This window comes from Loxodonta africana, chromosome 2, assembly GCF_030014295.1.
Source record: "Loxodonta africana isolate mLoxAfr1 chromosome 2, mLoxAfr1.hap2, whole genome shotgun sequence".
Taxonomy (NCBI): domain Eukaryota; kingdom Metazoa; phylum Chordata; class Mammalia; order Proboscidea; family Elephantidae; genus Loxodonta; species Loxodonta africana.
The window spans coordinates 143,293,954-143,315,086 of NC_087343.1; the positions used below are offsets into that span (position 1 = coordinate 143,293,954).

The 21,133-nt window shown below is 41.9% G+C and overlaps 1 pseudogene; it reads left to right on the forward strand.

Moving 5' to 3' along the window:
* The first annotated feature begins 19,160 nt into the window (after nucleotides 1–19,160).
* On the forward strand, nucleotides 19,161–19,777 carry LOC111751718 (large ribosomal subunit protein eL29-like; annotated as a pseudogene).
* Nucleotides 19,778–21,133: the final 1,356 nt, after the last annotated feature.

Here is a 21,133-nt window from a genome sequence, read left to right on the forward strand (position 1 = left end):
TTAATGTGTTTAAAATGAAAGTCAAGTGTGTGTAAATTAACCCTCTTTTCTAAATTAGAAAACACACTGCCTCACTTTGGCAGTTCATATACAACAATTGAGAACAAATAGTAAAGATGAGAAGGAAAAAGTAGTGAGCATTTTCTTCTCTCTAGTATCTTGCATACAATTTGGTATAGGGACCAAAAGTATGAAAAGACTTATTAAAAGAAAAGAGAAAGAAAACCACACAAAGTAGGAAATCATCCTAGATAATAATACTAAAGTATGTATTAAAATATGTGCTCATTTCTTTTTAGCCATCCATTTAATTATATAAAATCAAATAAAAAACTTCATTTTCTATAAAATATTTTGTTTGGTCACTGTTTAGGTGATTATAGGAGAACTGTTAGGGATTATAGGAAAGCTTCCCAGGTAAGCTTGCACAAAACAGTCCATTGTTATATGTTCCTACCAAATGATCCCTGATCTAAGGATTAAGCTAAGCTGTTGTAACAAAGGGACCCAAAAGAGCAGAGACTCAGGCAAGATAGGTGTTCATTTTTTCACGCAATATCCCAAAGGCAAGTGGTGTGTCCAAGATGGGCAGGTGTCTCTCTTCCATGGCATCTTCCATTCCCCAAGGGGGTGGTCTTTGTCCAAATGCTCAACGCTGGCTCACCAGCACCATATCTGCAGTTCTCACCAATAGTGGCATAAGATGCATCACAGGTAAGAGGCAAGACATTTGGAGATCCAGTGGCGATGTGATTTACCTCTTATGGTAAAAATGATGATTACAAGAATTGCCAATTATTATGGCTTCTTAAAAATGCCTTGTAGATGTTTAAAAAGAATAGATAAATTTAAGGCTTTAAGCTCCCATCTCAAGGTACAACTGGAGAATCAAATTCTCTATGGTGACCTTAAAAGAGTCCCTTAGACTATGGCTTCAGGGGGCCTCTAAGTCAATTGGCAAAATAAATTTTATTAAGAAAACATTCTGCATCCCACTTTGAGGTGTGGCATCTGGGGTCTTAAATGCTAGCAAGTGGCCATCTAAGATGCATCAATGAGTCTCAACCCGCCTGGATCAAAGGAGAATGAAGAACACCAAGGTCACAAGGTAATTATGAGCCCAAGAGACAGAAAGGGCTATGTGAACTAGAGACTACATCATCCTGAGACCAGAAGAACTAGATGGTGCCCAGCCACAACCGATGACTGCCCTCACAGGGAACACAACAGAGAATCCCTGAGGGAGCAGGAGAACAGTGGGATGCAGACCCCAAATTCTCATAAAAAGACCAGACTTAATGGTCTGACTAAGACTAGAAGAATCCCGGCGATCATGGTCCCCAAACCTTCTGTTGGCCCAGGACAGGAACCATTCCCAAAGCCAACTCTTCAGACATGGATTGGACTGGACAATGGGTTGGAGAGAGATGCTGATGAGGACTGAGCTACTTGCATCAGGTTGACACTTGAGACTATGTTGGCATCTCCTGTCTGGAGGGGAGATGGGAAGGTAGAGGGGGTTAGAAACTGGCAAAACAGTTACAAAAGGAGAGTCTGGAAGGAGGGAGCAGGCTGACTCATTAGGGGGAGAGTAAGTGGGAGTATGTAGTAAGGTGTATACAAGTTTATATGTGAGAGACTGACTTAATTTGTAAACTTTCACTTAAAGCACAATAAAAATTATTATTTTTTTTTTAAAAAAAGAGTCCCTTATTTCATCTAGCTGCATGGCCAATGTAATTTAGGATTAGGCCCAGACCTGCAATGTCAGTTATATGTGCAACCCAACCAGGTTTCTAATGCTGAAGTAAGGGCACTCTTTGGGAAGAAGTGGGATACTGAGGCTCATGATGTGGATATTTGAACAGACACAGGCAAAGATGGTAGCTTTGAACCATAAGTTCCCTATGAGCCTTCTTTACCAGTGGAAGAAGCACCTCTATCTTGTCTGAGGAAATCTCCCTCCCTTAAAGAAAATCCTTTCTGCTGCATTTGGATCAGTTGCTTTCAGAAGGGATACTTGTTCTCAGGACCTTCCTACACATTGCCTCCAGGCCCAAAATAAGATCCTAAAATAGCCCAGACAAAGAAGTGCAAGGTTGGCTCCTGGAAGAGAGAGCCTGCACATCTAAAGACATTTCAATGTAGCATCAGCAGAAGTCTGGGAACCATATATGGGAATGGTTTCTAGGGCGTTGGACCAAATAGGAGATTGGACCAGGCCTAATTTATTGATGCTCTTATTTAGGGCTCCACATTTAATATGTTGGCTTGAGGGTCTGGGATTGGATTTCATTGAAAACTGAACTCAGCAGTAACCTACAGTCAATGGACCTAGGATGCCAGAACTAGAGCAATGGTTCTTAATTCTGGCTGCACATTAGAATCACTTCAGGTGTTTTTATAATAACAATGCTGAAGCCCTATGACCAGAAATTCTGATGTAATTATTCTGGGTTGGGGCCCAAGAACTGGTATTTTTAAAAGTTCCCCAGGTGATTATAATTTGTAGCCAAGGTTGACAACCACTGCTGTGGAGAAAGGAATCAAAAGCCCCCTGCTGATGGAAATGTTGGAATGGATCTATTATGTGTCATAAACATATCCACAGGTGGGTCTGCTGGCATCAGGAAGCAATGGTCTCAAAAACTCTGAGAGAAAATAATGTGTTCACCACTGGAAGACTGCCGACACATGGCATGGAGCCTGTGGAGGGAGTGGGGTGATTGCCTAGGGAGTGCAAATTATCCTTTATCCAGAACACCTGCTACCACTCTGCTGCTTTTCAGTGCTGTAGACCAGTTGGAACATGGATGGGTGAGAGTTGATGCACAGGCCTCCACACATAGATGAAGCCCAAGAGTTGGTGGCAGGCCAGCGACTTGAATGAGAATCATTCAAAATCAGCATGTCAGCACCTTTTTGGCAGCTCAATTTCACATAATCCTGCAAAAGAAATACCATATCAGCCAGAGAGAACAATCCACTAGCCACACGATCCACACTTGTGACTCAAAACTCCTCAGGCCTTCTGGTCAACCCCATGTCCTAAGTAAGGGTCAGAGAACACCCAGAAGGAGAGAAATGGGAACCATAGCCCACATGGGACCTGGTCTGGACTTGGGGCACCCCAAAAAGATGGCAATAGTGGCTTTGATTGGTCTCAAGTACCTGGGGCAAAACAGACTTAGGGAACTTCAAGAAAAGCCCTTTGAAGAACAAGCTAGAGTAGGGTCCCTGTTTGCACAGGTCTAAGGGCAGTTAAGTGCTCAACCACTAGCCAAAAATTCGGTCGTTCAACTTTGATCAACAATTTTATAGAAGAACTCTGATCAAAAGGGAGAAAATGCAGAACAGAATTTCAAATTCTTATGGACTCCAGACTTCCTGGAGCCATGGAAGCTGCATGAATTCCTGGAACTCCTGCCCTGAGATAATCTTTAAACCTTAAATCAAAAATATCCCCTGAAGTCATCTTAGAACCAGACAATAGTTAAGTAGCAAAAAATGTGTGCCTTGAGCATTATGCTCTTTTAAGAACCATCTATAAGGGATCAAAGTGACAACAGCAACTCAAAAGATTAGACAGAAACCTTAGGGTGCAGTGAGTTTATGATAATGGGGGAAAAACAACTCAGAAAAAGAGGGTGAGAATGGTTGCCCAATTTGAAGACTGTAATCAATGTTACTGAATTGTACATGTAGAAACTGTTGAATTGGTGTATGTTTTGCTGTGTATATTCTCAACAACATAAATAAAATTTAAAAAAATTATTTGGAAAAAATTAATGCTCATACATAATTAATATTCCATAAATTACTAATTTTTCAGATGCCAACCATTGAAACTACAACAATAAGAAATAAAGTCCTTTTGCTCTTTGCCCTTTTCAAAAAAAAAAAAAATGAAAGTTCAAACCCACTCAGAAGCACCTCAGAAGACAGGCCTGGTGCTCTGCTTCTGAAAAGTCACAGCCTTGAAAACCCTATGGAGCAGTTCTACTGTGCACATGTGGGGACACCATTAGTTGGAATCAACACAATGGCAACTGACTACAACCTCAAGGGCAGTACTAGTGCTGGAATTCCACTTCCAGCCATGATAAAATAACTTGCCCTCCTGTCATAATTGCCCTTCTATGGTAATCAACTAGAAAAATGGACAAAATTTTTTATTTTTATTTTTTATTGTACTTTAGATGAAGGTTTACAGACCAAACTAGTTTCTCATTAAACAGTTACAACACATATTGTTTTATGACATTGGTTAACAACCCCAATATGTCAACACTCTTTCTTCTCACCTTGGGTTCTCTATTACCAGCTTGCCTGTCCCCTCCTGCCTTCTAGTTCTTGCCCCTGGGCTGGTGCACCCCTTTAGTTTAGTTTTGTTTTATGGGCTGGTCCAATCTTTGGCCGAAGGGTGAAACTCAGGAGTGACTTCCTTCCTGAGCTGAAAGGATGTCTAGGGGTCCATACCCTCAGGGTTTCTCCAGTCTCTGTCAGGTGAGCAAGTCTGGTGTTTCTTTTTGGGTTAGAATTTTGTTCTACATGTTTCTCCAGCTCTGTCTGGGACCCTCTACTGATATCCCTGTCAGAGCAGCCACTGGTGGTAGCCAGGCACCATCTAGTTGTACTGGACTCAGTCTGGTGGAGGCTGTTGTAAATGTGGTCCATTAGTCCTTTGGGCTAATTTTTCCCTTGTATCTTTAGTTTTCTTCATTATTCCTTGCTCCCAAAGGGGTGAGACCAGTGGAGTATCCTAGATGGTCACTCACAGGCTTTTAAGACCCTAGACACTGCTCACCAAAGTAGAACATAGAACATACTCTTTATAAACTCTGTTATGCCAGCTGAGCTAGATGTTCCCCGAGACCATGTGGACAAAATTTTGAAACAATTGTTTTCAGACATTGAGCAACAGTTAGTACAGGACTGTAATCCTTCCCTGAGAAAAGGGACACAAATGAAGTAAGACTGATGATCATCCCAGGTTTCTATCTGGAGGCACTTTCTGGACTGGAGTTTGGGGAGGCTGAGGAGCCTTAAAATGACGGAGTGAAGTACCAGAGTAGAGGGAGCTACACAGAGGAATCTTCCCAGGGATCCGTTGAGTCTATTGCTGTATATTTAGCTGCACATGCATAGGGTAAAATGCCACAAAGCCATGCAACAAAGAACAACCAGGAAACTATAAAATGAACAATTACAAAAGCTCACAAGGCTGAAAGATATTTGAATTCTAACTAATCGGAGTGGAAAGTCCTCATTGAATGTCAAGGTGTTCAGTATAGGCCCCAGATGGGTATCACCTTTGTTTTAGGGCCGAATTAGCCCTAGAAAAAAGACTATTTTAGATCCAGCCTACCAAACGCTAAAGACAAGCCCCAAAAGCACCAAGCTGATTCACAAGTAAGTTAGCAGTCTGCCAGAACAAAGTCATAGTACTGTGTTAGCCTGGATCCTCCAAGAAGCAGACACCAAAGTGGATTAAATGTGTAAGAATTTTATTAGGGGAAATGCCTGTGGGAAAGGAAGTAGACAGGGAGCTAGGGAGGAATGGGAGAGTCATCAGACCTCAATGTAAATCTGTCCCCAGGCAAAGAGAGAAAGTTGGATGGAAGTGTCCTGGACTGCCGTGTAGTCAAAAGAAGGTTTGACAAAGCTGTCCACAGTGTGTGAGCAAGTCTGCCGTCAGAGTTCTGTGTCTCCCTACCTCACTCTATGAGGGGCAGCCTGCAGGAAGCATGACCTCTGTGCAAACACAGCAACAGCTTTTAAGCAAAGCAGCTTGGGCCTTCCTTCACTTATGCACCCTGGAGTTCTGCAAAGTACATTGTCATGCTTCCTTAGATCACTGTCAGATGCCCTCCACACAAGAGTGGAAGCAGCTCCTCCATGGTTCCCATGGGCCTTTCTTCCTGAGGGGAAACTCCTCCTTCAGCTGGTCATATGTGACCCCCCCATATGGCCATAGGTGCAAGCTGGAGGTGGAGTACTAGTGGAAATATGATGAGTGACATAGGGGTCTGGGATACCTTCTCATGTCCTCTGGTCCTGCTCAAGTTCGATTATGAATGTACCATTTGTATCTTACAATGGACTGCTTCTCTGGGCCTGTCCAACTCTATGACTTGATACGTTTGACAGAAGTGAGCTCATAATGCGAAGTTCCAGATGCATGATTTTTGGTGCCCTGTGTCAAATGCTCCTTCTCAACCAGGCCCAGTAACTCACCAGGAGCTACTTCTCAAGGAGTATATAATTCTGTACTCTGGATACCAAAGCCAAAACGAGACCCATTGCCATCAAGTCAATTCCAACTCATGACAATGCCATGCATTACAGAGTAGATTTGTGCACCATAGGGTTTCCTTGGCTGTAATTTTTATGGAGGCAGATTGCCAGGCCTTCTTCCATGGTACCTCTGGATGGATTCAAATCTCCAAACTTTTGGTTAGTAACTGAGTACAAACTGTTCACACCACTCAGGGACCTCTCTGCTCTGGAGAGCATGGACTACTCCAGAGTAATAGGAATATGCATGGTGGTTTGTCCTCCATAACCCATCTTTTCCCATTACTTACACCTCCATCATCAAACAGTAGGATGGTTGATTGCACCATGGCCTAGACCTGCTGTAGTGGCCTTTCCTGCTCTTGGCCCTATTCAGAGCTGGCAGCTTTCCATGTCACCCACTATATGAGCCAGAGCAATATTCCTAAGTGTAGAATGTTTTGCCTCTAGAACCAAAGAGGCCTAACAGGCATTATGGTTCCTTCTTTGAGATAGAAAATGCAAGATACAGCAATTTGTCTTTTATTTTGGAAGGGTTACCCCACAAATGGTTAAGTGCTCACTTACTAACTGAAAGGTTGGCAATTCCAATCCATCCAGAGGTGCCTCAGAAGAAAGGTCTGATGATCTCCTTCCAAAAGATCACGGCCATTTAAACCCTATGGAGTGTGATGGATTCTACTCTGAAACACATGGGGTCAACATGAGTCAGAGTCAACTTGAGGACAACTAACAATAACATCATCATGCTAGAATATGGTTAAAAAACTATTTTAAAAAACCATTTAAAAAACTATTTGAATGACCTCATCTCTACCTGCAGTTTTTTCTGAAATCTCACAATGTGGGAAGGTGGCTGGGGTGCCTCCTCTCTCAGAGTATTCTCCCATGTCCTAGTAGAGAAGAGAGATGGAAGAACCTGGTGTAAAAGTGATGTTCGAAGCCGATCCATGAAACTTTCTCAATGAGGGTCGGTCTAGAGGTGTTCCACCACATGGCACTTGAGCAAGGCCAAGTCAGGTTTTTGCAAGGAGGGATCCTCCCTAGGTATGATCTCCCATCTGCTTCTAGCTCTGACATCTGTCAGTATAGTATACCATAGTGCTCCTCACGTATATACTAGATAGTGAGGTGCCCTTCCTGTAAATCAAACTTACTAGCGATAGAGGGAGTCATGAACTCAAATGCTTCCAGGATCTAGGCAGGTAAAATAAATGTGCAGAACAACCAGGTATAGGAAAATAGGGAGTGTCACAGTCTAGGAGGCTATAATTCTGAATTCAGAGTGCCAGTTCCAGGGGAAGGCTTTTTCTCTCCGTTGGCTCTGGGGGAAGGTCCTTGTCATCAACCTTCCCAGTCAAGGAGCTTCTCAGTGCAGTGCTCCTGGATCCAAAGGACATGCTACTCTCTTGGCTCTTGTTTCTTGGTTGCATGAGGTCCCCATGTCTCTCTGTTCACTTCTCTCTTTTATATCTCAAAAGAGATTGATTTAAGATATAACCTAATCTTTTTTTTTTTAATTTTTATTGTGCTTTAAGTGAAAGTCTACAAATCAAGTTAGTCTCTCATACAAAAATGTAAATACACCTTGCTATATACTCCCAGTTGCTGTCCCCCTAATGACACAGCATACTCCTTCCCTCCACTCTCTCCTTTCATGTTCATTCGGCCAGCTTCTGTCCCCCCTACCCTCTCATCTCCCTGCCAGACAGGAGATGCCCACATAGTCTCATGTGTCTACTCGATCCAAGGAGCTCACTCTTCACCAGTATCATTTTCTATCCTGTCGTCTCCAGTCCAATCCCTGTCTGAAGAGTTGGCTTTGGGAATAGTTCCTGTCTTGGGCTAACAGAGGGTCTGGGGACCATGACCTCCAGAGTCCTTCTAGTCTCAGTCAGACCATTAAGTCTGGTCTTTTTATGAGAATTTGGGGTCTGCATCCCACTGCTGTCCTGCTCCCTCAGGGGTTCTCTATTGTGTTCCCTGTGAGGACAATAATCGGTTGTAGCCAGGCACCATCTAGTTCTTCTGGTCTCAGGCAGATATAGTCTCTGGTTTATGTGCCATTTCTGTCTCTTGGGCTCATAATTACCTTGTATCTTTGTGTTCTTCATTCTCCTTTGCTCTAGGTGGTTGAGACTCATTGATGCATCTTAGATGGCCACTTGCTAGCATTTAAGACCCCAGACGCCACTCTCCAAAGTGGGATGCAGAATGTTTTCTTAATAGATTTTATTATGCCAATTGACTTAGATGTCCCCTGAAGCCATGGTCCCCGAACCCCTGGCGCTGCTACACTGGCCTTCAAAGCATTCAGTTTATTCAGGAAACTTCTTTACTTTTGCTTTAGTCCAGTTGTGCTGACCTCTCCTGTATTGTGTGTTGGGACATAACCGAATCTTGTAGATTGAGTTCTGCCTCATTAACGTAACTGCCTCTAATTTTGCCTCATTAGCATCATAGAGGTAGGACTTACAACACATAGGAAAATCACATCAGGTGACAAAATGGTAGACAATCACACAATACTGGGAATCATGGCCCACCCAAGTTGACACATATTTTTAGGGATACAGTTCAATCCATGACACTCGTTTATGAAGATAAAGTAATTATTGCCCTGTGGAGACTCATCAAGAGTCATCAGGGTAAGGTTTTTAGAATAGCCCTCTTTGGAAGGGATGAAAGGGCAACCGGAACGCAGAAGTGTGGTTGCAAGGGCAGCTCCGACCCCCATGCAGCTCTGTGTGGCCAACCTTCTATCTAAGTCCAAGGAAAACAAATCAGGAATCAAACAAAATCTAAGGAATAAGGAAGAAGAGAAAAGGTCTAAAGTTAATAGAGGGCAAATATTTAAGACGTGGTTGACTAAAAATTCAGAATAAAAAGAAACTTAAGAGAAATAAGACAAAGTTTTAATTAAAGAAAAATATTGTTAGTTTAAGGATGACATAAAGTAATTGAAATTTAAAATAAAAAATATAAATGATAAAGTTCCCAAAGACAAAAGTTAGAAAAATAAGAGATTTACAAAATAAGGAATGAAAATGTTACCCAATTGGGGTCCATTCCCTGGAGCAGTCAAACCAATGAAACATACTCCAAGTCAGAAAGAATGAGAGAGTCTATTCAGGAGATGTATATATCACCAGGGACCCAGCAGCAACACAAGCGGCTTCTGTGGAGTCCCAAAGAGTAATTTTACATTAGAGCTCATATAGAATCTTACAAGGGTTAGAAGTGTCTTTGTAGCTACTCGGCCAGAGGTATGCTCAAGAGGAGTGATTCATTACAGGATAGTAACAGAAGATACCTGCCAAATATCTCTTTATTAGGCTGTTGTTGTTGTTAGGTGCCGTCAAGTTGGTTCCAACTCATAGTGACCCTATGCACAACAGAATGAAACACTGCCCAGTCCTGAGCCATCCTTACAATTGTTGCTATGCTTGAGCTCATTGCTCCAGCCACTGTGTCAATCCACCTTGTTGTGGGTCTTCCTCTTTTTCGCTGACCCTGTACTCTGCCAAGCATGATGTCCTTCTCCAGGGACTGATCCCTCCTGACAACATGTCCAAAGTATGTAAGACGCAGTCTCGCTATCCTTGCTTCTAAGGAGCATTCTGGTTGTACTTCTTCCAAGACAAATTTGTTCATTCTTTTGGAAGTCCATGGTATATTTAATATTCTTCGCCAACACCACAATTCAAAGGCGTCAATTCTTCTTCCGCCTTCCTTATCCATTGTCCAGCTTTCACATGCATATGTTGAGATTGAAAATACCAGGTGCACCTTAGCCTTCAAGGTGACATCTTTGCTCTTCAACACTTTGAAGAGGTCCTTTGCAGCAGATTTGACCAATGCAATGTGTCTTTTGATTTCTTGACTCTTGCTTCCACGGCTGTTGATTGTGGATCCAAGTAAAATGAAATCCTTGACAACTTCAATCTTTTCTCCACTTATCATGATGTTGCTCATTGGTCCAGTTGTGAGGATTTTTGTTTTCTTAATGTTGAGGTATAATCCATACTGAAGGCTGTGGTCTTTGATCTTCATTAGTAAGTGCTTCAAGTCCTCTTCACTTTCAGCAAGCAAAGTTGTGTCATCTGCATAACACAGTAGGTTGTTAATGAGTCTTCCTCCAATCCTGATGCCCCATTCTTCTTCATATAGTCCAGCTTCTCAGATTATTTGCTCAGAATACAGATTGAATAGGTGTGATGAAAGGATACAACCCTGACGCACACCTTTCCTGACTTTAAACCAATCAGTATCCCCTTGTTCTGTCTGAACAACTGCCTCTTGATCTATGTACAGGTTCCTAATGAGCACAATTAAGTTCTGGAATTCCCATTCTTCGCAATGTTATCCATAATTTGTTATGATCCACATAGTCGAATGCCTTCGCATAATCAATAAAACACGGGTAAACATTCTTCTGGTAGTCTCTGCTTTCAGCCAGGATCCATCTGACATCAGCAATGATATCTCTGGTTCCATGTATTCTTATTAGGCTAAGGATATACATATCAGATACCTGGGCTCTAATTTTCCTGTGGGGATTGTATGCCACAGGTGGCCGGACATAACAAACAGTTATTTGCATCAGTTTAAAACAAAGAACAAAGTCATTAACATTTGGTCAAAACAAAGTCATTAACAGAGGTATATGAAGGAGGCAGGCAGAGGAAGAACAACTTACAGGTTTATCACGGTGTTAATTATGTCAAGCTCTCAGTTGCCCATTTTGAAAAAGGAGATAAGCTGAGGGGTACTGGAGTCACAGAAAATCATCAAATGAATACTTAAAATAATAGTTAAGAATATGGAAGTAAAATTATGTTTAAGAATTTAAGACTAAAGAAAAATGTTTAAACATTTTAACAATAGAAACAAATAATAGGCATAGGAAAACAAGGTAGAAGCAAGAAGACAAAAGATCAAAGAGATAGATGTTAAACTAAAGTAGTAGATAGGAGTGGTGGGAGTAACATGAATGAACTGCCACAAAAATTCCGGGAGTAATATAGACACGTTCTCCCCTAGTTGCCTTAATAGCAAGAAATTCATTAGCTCCATTTGAAAGCTTTCTTCTCCTAGGCACCTCTTAAACACCCATCCCTGAAAAATTTACCCAACTGAAGGGAAATTGTGATGGTTAATGTTATGTGTCAGCTTGGCTAGGCTGTGATTCTTAGTGGTTTTAAGACAGAGAACAGAGGGCCCCCCAAATCTGCAAACGAAGTAACAAGAAATGGGCCAGGGAACAGAAACAAAGCCATTCCCCACAACAATGGGGCAAGGTCTTAGAAAATAGCCCACAAACTTCTTTAAAGTTGTCTTTCAGAAGCAGCTGGAGAAAACCAGCCCCATGGACATGCACAGAACATCCACCTGTGACCGCTGTGTGACCTTCCACCAGGGTCAGTGAGGGGCTGCAGCAGCAGTCTGGAGACTGTGGAGGTGTGAACACCCCATAATAAGTCCTGCTACAAATCCCAGAGGCCTCTGGGACAGGAGCCATCTTGGAAAGCTGCTGTGCACACACCGTAGTTAACACATCCTCGTCTATGCCTGTGAATAAATATGAGTCTTTTCCCAGCCAAGACCTTTTAAAAACCTGAGTGGGTCTTTTGTTCTGTGAGACGGGGGTATGCATTTCTCAGGCCCTCCTTGCCTCCGCTTGCAAGCCTCTTCAATAAAGCTTTGCTTAGGTGGAAAACTCTACGTGCCTTACCTGCTCATTCTTGACCAGTGAGAGGCAAGAAACTTATTCCAGTAACAATTCTGGCAAGCCAGCCAGGAGAATCCAGGAGGCACAAGGGAACCCTTTACATCCCGTTCTCAGACCTGAGGCTGTATGGAGAGGAGAATTGCCTGACCCCGGTGGACAAACAAAGCAGCTGCCGAGACTGATTTCTTCTTGCGTTTCTCCACTGGCTAAGGACTTCTCCCCCTTACTCCTTGCAGCCCGACCTTACTTTCATTTTCCTCCCAAGCAAACTTTGTTTTTCTGTCTGTTTTTCCTTGGAAAAGTGAAGGGCAATGACGAGGACTCAATAGAAAATCTGAGTGGCAGATAAGAGTTGCTTGCCTGGGTAAGGCCACCTGGGAGGCCCCCACGGACAGATGTCTCATACTGTCGGGGCCAGAGTCACTAGTGAAGGGTGAAGGGTCCCCAGTACCACTGGTCTTTCTGACCCTAGGATCCAAAGGACACCTTAAACCTCATGGACTGGGGACTTCACATCAGGAATTTCTATTGAAAGGTCTACAGAGGGTCCCCAATGCGATGGGTTTTAGCTGACCCTAGGGACTAAGGGACGCCTTCTTTTTGACCCCAGGGAGTAGAGAATTCCTCATCTGCTGGTGGTGTACTCTTTGGCAAGGACTGCAGCCTGCCCCTTTTCCTCCTCTTTCTTTTCCTTTCAAGCTGACTTTTTGCCCAGCCACTTATTTCAGCTGTCATTTTTGTGTGTCTGGGCATTGTCTGTCTCTAGATAGTGCACCTCGTTTCTGGGGAACAGATGTAGAGGTCTCTGTTTAGATTGAGAGCTTGAACCCCCTCTGTTCAGTATTGGAGATTAAGAGGTATCTGGAAGATCAAAGTGGAGATTCAGATATTGCTAGCAATGTATTAGACCTCACTAAGCCCTTTCTCACTTGTCTGGTCCAAGAGCTCTCTGTTTGTTTGCCTTATGTGTGACCAGGGCTGTCTGGGAGGTTAAGACTGCAAGATTATCTCAGTCGCCCTGTCTATGTCTTATGTGTAATTTGTGTGTTGCACGGAAATTAATTGGTGAAAAGAAATTCAGGTTAAATTAGAACATAAAAAAAAAAAAATACTTATAGATATTTCTGAAAATTTATTCATTGGGCTGAAGAAAAAAAGATAACTTTGTCTTAAAGAAAAAGTAGCAGTTCCAGAACAGCAAAAGAGAAAGACATTGTTATATTTTGCCTTTCAAAATGTCTAAAATTGGAATGACTCCCTTCAGCCTCCAGTCTCCCTAGCTAAGAATTGATAGATTCATTTGCAAAATTGCTAAAGGGCTTTGGTATTTACTGGATAGATAGCCTTTCAAAATGCCTCTGTATGTACATGAATCAGAATGGGCTAATCTTGTCTTCTACCTTGAGTTAAAAGGTAGGTAGGGTGTAGCAAAATCAGGCATCCTTAGGCCCCGGCCCTCAGCCACCTGAAATGGCCGGGAGAAATGTTTAATGAGTCAGTTGAACACAGACTTTGTGATTTCCAAGGCCAGTTGATAAAATTAGATTGAAAAAACATGAGAAATAGTAAAAGTCAAATGAAAATTAAAAATATTTTACCACGAGAGGAAGGATACATGTATATTTGAGTCAACTAATGAGTGAGTTCATTTTTGCCATTTCAAAGGTATGTACTACAAGAGGTATGCAACAAAGAATGTTTAAGAGGTTTATTAAAAAAGAAATTTATTTGATATAGTCAAGTTTTATCTGTCTGACTAAAGTTTAATGGTTTAATTTATGACATTGTTAAGAGTTTTGATGTTCAATAGCATATAAAGCAAAGAACTAGGTTTCTCGCTGTTAAAATAACAAAATTTTCTTTGATTCCTGAGTTAAAGAGTTAATCTCTTCTTTGTATGATCTGCTTCGAAGACAAAGGTACAGTCTCTCATTAGAGTAAGATTACCAAGTCAGAAACCAAGCCACATGGTTTTAGTGGAAAAGAAAGCTAAGGTTTTTTTAAGACCTTTAGTTAAATAACTGAAGTATTGTTTCTTGGTAAATTATGATAAACTTCTGACAAGTTTGAAAGCTATGAAAATTTTTTTAGAAAGAACGAGTGCTAAAAAGGTTTATTTAACATGATATAAATTACATAGAACATGTTGGTAAAATCATGAGAAGGCCTGATTCTTTCTCTTTGGGTTATTTTTATTACTATTCAGGTATTTAGAGACTTGATAATCTTGGTATGTTCTTGGTATATCCTGACCGTATGGTGTTGTGTCTCAGGATTATTATGTGTTTTATCTGAAGCTCTTTAAAAATATGGTTAATGGTTATTATTGAAAATATTTTTATCTAAAGCTTTTTTTTTTTTAACTGATTTTGTTTGGCCTTTATGTTATGTTGGTAATTGATTTCTATCAGGTCTTTCAGTATTAAGAATTACATCTATAAATTATCATGACCATATTCAGTTTTGTCATCTACAGACAAGTTTTTACTGATTTTCTGCAAACATTTGACCAGAATATCTCAACAAAAAGATGGACTATATTGGACTTATGAAAGGGACTGTGCCTAGACTCAATCAAAATTTCCAGAACTCTTATGCAGATGCTGATGGGTTCACAGACCATTATAGATCCAGTATTACACAGAACAGAAGTTAACTACATAAGGCCGAGTAAACGAAATGATACTATGAGTTTTATGTGGCAATATTACTGATATTTTAAGGTTTTTCTTTCTGGAAATAAGAAATGCTTTAAGGTCCTAGGTTCTGGAGATAAGAAACCATATTCCTCTTTTCTCCTAAATTATCTAACTAGTGGGTTTAGATATTGTAACTCTTGAATTAGAAGTTCCTGGTGACAAACTTAAAGTTATAAATATCATAACCAGAAAAATGTCTGAAATTTGAGCCATGATTTTACAAATTAGAATAGTATTCTTAAGTTTGGCAGAATGTAGTTGCTGCTGAGACACATGAAGAGCAGTTACTGATGCTGTTTATGTATAAACGAACACCTCATGAGATTTGTTTCTTTGGTTCAAAGACCTTAGGGTCATGGTTTCATCGGTTATTTCAGACAATTAGCCTAATATTGTTAGAGTTTCTATTCTACCTCCTGATTTACTGTATGGTGCCTGAGATCCTAAAAATGGATCATAATTGAGCATTTTTGATCAAAGATTCTATAACAAGATCATGATCCAAAGTAGGGAACCATGAGAGAGTTGTATGTCATTCTCCTGGAATCCAGATTTCTGGCTTTCAAAGAAGTTGGGGCAACCCACACAAGCCATCGCCTTTGAGTGTCCTTTTGCAAACAATTCTCCAGATAAACTAGCAAGACCATTTTGGTCTGGGTATTGTGCTTTTTTTGAAAAATTCAGCCTTTTTTGAAAAACTGACTCCAAAGATCAGTAAATAGAGTTATGTTTAGGGTAAATCAATACTTGGTTTAATCAGTCTTCAAGACGATGTCGTATGAAATACCTGTCAATGCTTGTAATCAAACTCTCACTCTCTTGCTATACAGAAAATTATGTATCTAAAAAATCAGGTTCTCAGAGGAGATCAACCTCATGGCTCAGAATCCATTTTGTCTTAGATTCCACTTCTGCTTCTGATAAAGTGACCCATGACTGTTAATAGGTAAACCAAGGAGGGCAGCTTGCCCTCAGGGAGAATGCTTCAGTATGTTTTGGACAGATTAACTGCAGACCTCCCACAGGAGAATTTCATCCTGTATTATCTTGCTAATCATGAATTCTCTAATGGAAATTTGTTTGTCACATGTAAGTTTTTCTATATTTTCTGTTTTCTCTAGACAAACTTTGTGTGTTATGTGATATATCCAGCTATACTAATTTAGGTGATTCCTTCCCAACTGATAGCAAATTATGTGGACTATTTCTTGTTTAAATTCCTGATAAATGCGTGGACAATATACTTTGCGAACTTGAGGATTATCTTTAGATATTCATAGTAAATATTAGAAAGGTAATGTTAAATTTGTTACCCACTATAAAATGAGAGCCAAAAGAAAGCCCATTGGTCCAACACTCAGGGTATAGTTGGTAACTTCCTATTGTTTACAAAAAAAAAAAAAAATTTTTTTTTTTTTGTTTATAGTACAGTTAAATTAGAGAAATCTTTGAGACACTTGTCAATCACTATGGGACTAGAGGCACAACCCAGGTTCATGTGCCATTTTCAGTCTCAGACTTAAGCCAGTGCAAAGAAAGATTACAGAGTGTGTCAGAAGACCCTGAGAGGTTTGAAGATGAGTTCATGAAACTCAGCTTAAATTTTAATTTGAGCTAGGGAGATGTGATGGTCATTTTAACTCGCTGTTGTAGTATGGATGAGAAGATTAAGATCCTGGCTAAGACTAGGGAACGGGCAGGCAATAATGCTAACTGCCCATAACCAACACATGTTATTTTCAGCAGCAGCCCCCATTGCAGAGCCAAATTGGGGTTACAATGGGGATGGTGAAGAAAGAGCCAGACATTTAGTTACATGTGTCACAAGCGGGATTCAGAAGAGTGTAGCCAAGCCTGTTAATTATGATAAGGTAAAAAGAAATTACCCAGACAGCACGGGAGAACCCAGCAGTCTCCCTCACCAGGCTGACTAAGGCTTTTAGAAATATACTAACACCGACCCTGAAAGCCTGGAAAGAAAGACTTCACTAACTATGCATTTTGTTACCCAGTCTGCAGCAGATATTAGAAACAAACTGCAAAAGATAGAGGCAGGACCCCAGACTCTACTCTCACGACTGGTTGAGGAAGGCTTTAAGGTCTTTAACAAGAGAAACCTGACAGCAGAGGAGAAAAAAAAAGGCCCGATTATTGTCAGTAGCACTTCAAGGCCCACCTCAAGGTAACCCTACAGGATTCCACAAGAGTTTCCTCATTGGCTGGTGAATATCGAGCCAGACCAACGTAAGTATTGCAAAAAAAAAGAGGCGATTAGAAGGCGTTGTGTCCTGAGTGTCCTAAAACCGGGCGCCCAGTTGGCTTCCCCCAGAGGCCAGTCCAGACAGGCTCACAGCGCCTGATGTCCTTCTCCTCCGACAAAGAAGAGCAGCCCTATTGACGATGCCCAGAAGACCACTCAGCTTTCGGCCGGAAGACCATCACTATTTCCGCAGCGGAGCCTTGGGTTACTGTCGATGTGGGAGTAGAGAAACTGAATTTTTGCTCTGTTTTAACCCAAAATCCAGGCCCACTCTCCAGTCGTGACTGTACAGTCACTGGGGTTGACAGAAAGCCTAAGGTAAAGAACTTTACTTTTCCCCTTTCTTGTGAAGTGGGCCAGAGGATGTAAAGAAACAAAAGAAGGGGAGGCTGAGATATTTGGTCGGCAGTATACGAAGCACTCCCCTCTATTACTTGGTTTCCACCCTTTTTGGGCCCTTCTCCTAGATACCCCAGAGTTAAACTTAAAGCTGTGCCAAACTTTAAACCCTGCCACTCTTTTATACAATTGTCAGCCAGACTGGTGTCATTGAGGCAAGAGATTTACCACCAGGAACATCAGCCCAAAAAGCTGAGGTAACTGCCCTGGTTCATGCCCTAAGGGATTTTTCTTATGATGAGGCAGGATAAAAGAAGAATGATGAAGGAGTGTTATATGTGCCTGAGTGTTTATTACGGAAAATAGTAAAAGCCTTTCATGATGCCACACACTATGGCAGGGATGCCCTCCTAAGACTATTGTCTATGAGTACCTGAGAGTGAGCCTAGAAGTGAAAAGGGAAAGGCCTCTTGCTGTACCAGTTCCCAATGGGCAGGGAATAAAAGTAGGAAAAGGCATTCATGGAAAAAGGCAGATCTTATGTGTGCAAAGTGTTTGCTGCACTTTTGGTAAAGTTTGTATCTGCCAGATAACAACAATTTCATGCCAAGCTCCTGGTTATGCAAGGCTACCAATTGATTCCACAAGAAAGGGTCCTGATAGTGCACACTAACTTAGATCAGGTAGTGAGAGACTTCTACTCGGTTAGGCAGGAAAAATGCCCCAGTCCAGCATGAAGAAGTTACAGAAGCAGAGACCTCCATCCACATTCCCATAAAGATTTATGGGTTTAAAGTCTCCCAGGGGGGAGTAAGACAGGGAACAGAGGGCCCCCCAAATCTGCAAGGTAACAAGAAAGGGCCAGGGCACAGAAACAAAGCCATTCCCCACAACAATGGGGCAAGGTATCAGAAAATAGCCCACAAACTTCTTTAAAGTTGTCTTCCAGAAGCATCTGAAGAAAACCAGCCCCAGGGACATGCGCAGAACATCCACCTGTGACCACTGTGTGACCTCCACCAGGGTCAGTGAGGGGCTGCAGCAGCCGAGAGACTGCGCAGGTGCAGACACACCGTAATAAGTCCTGCTATGAATCCCAGAGGCCTCTGGGACAGGAGCCATCTTGGAAAGCTGCTGTGCGCACACTGTAGTTAACATATCCCTGCCTATGCCTATGAATAAACATGAATCTTTTCCCACCCAAGAACTTTTAACAACCCGGGCAGGTATTTTTTTCTGTGAGATGAGGGTAAGTGTTGCTTTAGGCCCTCCTTATCTCCACTTGCAAGCCTCTTCAATAAGCCTTACCTGCTCATTCTTGACCAGTGAGAGGCAAAAACCTTATTTTGGTAACAGTTTGGCAGACACTATGTATCACCTCCCATTTTGTGATCTGATGTGAGCAGCCAGTCAGTTGGAAGAGGAGTTTCCTTGGGAGTGTGGCCTGCACACATGATATAATGAATGTTCTGGCAAAGCTTCTTCTCTCTTTCCAATCCAGCATTTGTCTCATCATCCTCTGACCTCTGGTTCTTGGGACTTGAGAAGCCTTCAGCCTGCTGCCTGACCTGCAGATCTGGGGTTCGTCAGCCCCTGCAACCACATGAGGTAGGAGAAGCTTCCAGCCTGCTGCCTGACCCACGGATTTGGGACTTGCCAGCCTCCACAATTGCATGAGCCATTTCCTTGAAATAAATCTCTCTCTCTATATATGTATATATACACTTCACTGGTTTTGCTCCTCTAGATGACCCAGCCTATGACCCGTAAAACCAAATCCGACAGTAATCTTATTTTTAAAAAACAAAACAAATAGGAAAAAAAAAAAGAAAAACTCTGTTTCAAATAACCCTATCTCTTGCTAGATTTTTCTGAAAATTTGCAATGAGGGGATGTAGCTGGAGAGACCACACCTTATAAGAAGAAAGAACATGGCTCTTCTGCTCCCTGACACTGTGGACAGCAGTGCAGACATGGCCAAGACCAAGAACCATACCATGCATAACCAATCCCTAAAATGGCACAGAATTGGCATCAAGAAACCTTGATTCCAACGATATGATTTTCTTAAGGGGGTGAACCCCAAGTTCCTGAGGAACATGTGCTTTGCCAAGTAGCAAAACAAGAAGGGCCTGAAGAAGATGCAGGCCAACAATGCCAAAGCCATGGATGCACATGCTGAGGCTATCAAGACTCTCTTAAGGCCTAAGGAGGTCAAACCCAAGAACCCAAGGGGTGTCAACTGCAAGCTCAGTCAACTGGCCTACATTGCCCACTCCAAGCTTGGAAAGCATGCTTGGGACCACATTGCCAAAGGTCTCAGGCTCTGCTGGCCAAAGTCCAAACCAAGGCTGTAAGTAAGGCCAAGCTTCAGCCAAGTCCTCAATACAAGTTTTGGTTCCAGGTCAGGCTCCCAAAGGTGCCCAGGCCCCCTCAAAGTCTCCAAAGTAGAGTTCTCCATCTGAAGACAGAAGGACTAGTATGACTCCCTGGGCTGACATCTGCATGGGGTTGGTGTCCTCCTGTCCTATTTGTACAAAGGAAAAAAATGAGCGAATGGGGCTCAAATTAATTCTACTACTGCCATGCTTTTCACTGCCAAATGGAGTAGTTGCTATTAAAAATTAGTCCTTCATGTACACAGAGTCCATAGTCACATGATATCTTATTTTCCAATTCCTGCACAGGCCACTACAGTTATTTTCAGACTGAAAGAACTCAGAAAGGCTTCATGCTGGCTTAAGTTCCCAAGATTGCAACACTTAGGGCTCAACTGTTTTAGTTCCCACACAGGCACCTCCAAATGCACCAAGCAAGCCCCAAGCACTGGGTCAAGGACAATCAGTAACTCCAGACAACTACACCTCAAGCCTTCTAAAGGAGGCTGAGCAATTCCAAAATGCCATACCAACCTTTCTAGGGGGGCTACCTTTAGTGACTCTAGGTTGATTTCTGGCACTTCTCTCTAGAGAGAAGAGCAAACAAAATCACAATTTGAAAACCTGGTCAGATGCCTTGATAGTATATCTATTCCTCTAACATTATGGAATAAGAAAAGGAAGACCCTCAATGAGATGAATTGACACAGTGGCTGCAACAGTGGGCTCAAACATAGCAATGATTGCAAGGATGATGCAGGACTGAGCAATGTTTCATTCTCGTACTTAGGGTCACTATGAATCAGAACTGACTCGACAGCACCTGACACCACCAACAACAAGATATTGAGACACATAACAGATATTTCCTTGATACAAGAAGAAAACAAAGCAGAAAAGAGAGAAAGAGATTGAAGTTATGATTAAAGAAGCCTAGCTGTAAGCAGGCTGGAAGTATAGTCCCTTCTGGAATACCTACTTTACTATTTCTCCATTTTTGGGTTCATTTCATCCCCTGTTTTGGGTTATTTATTCCTAGGATGAAAGAGTATCTGTCATTTTGTCGTAATGTGGGGGCTTGCATGTTGCTGTGATGCTGGAAGCTATGCCACTGGTATTCAGATGCCAGCAGGGTCACGCATAGAGGACAGATTTCAGCTGAGCTTCCAGACTAAGATAGACTAAGAAGAAGGACCCAGAAGTCTGCTTCTGAAAAGAATTAGCCAGTAAAAACCTTACGAATAGCAGTAGAACATTGTCTGATATAGTGCCAGAAGATGAGCCTCCCAGGTTGGAAGGCACTCAAAAGATGACTGGGGAAGAGCTGTCTCCTCAAAGTAGAGTCAACCTTAATGATGTGGATGGAGTAAAGATTTTGGGACCTTCATTTGGTGATGTGGCATGATTCGAAGTGAGAAGAAACAGCTAC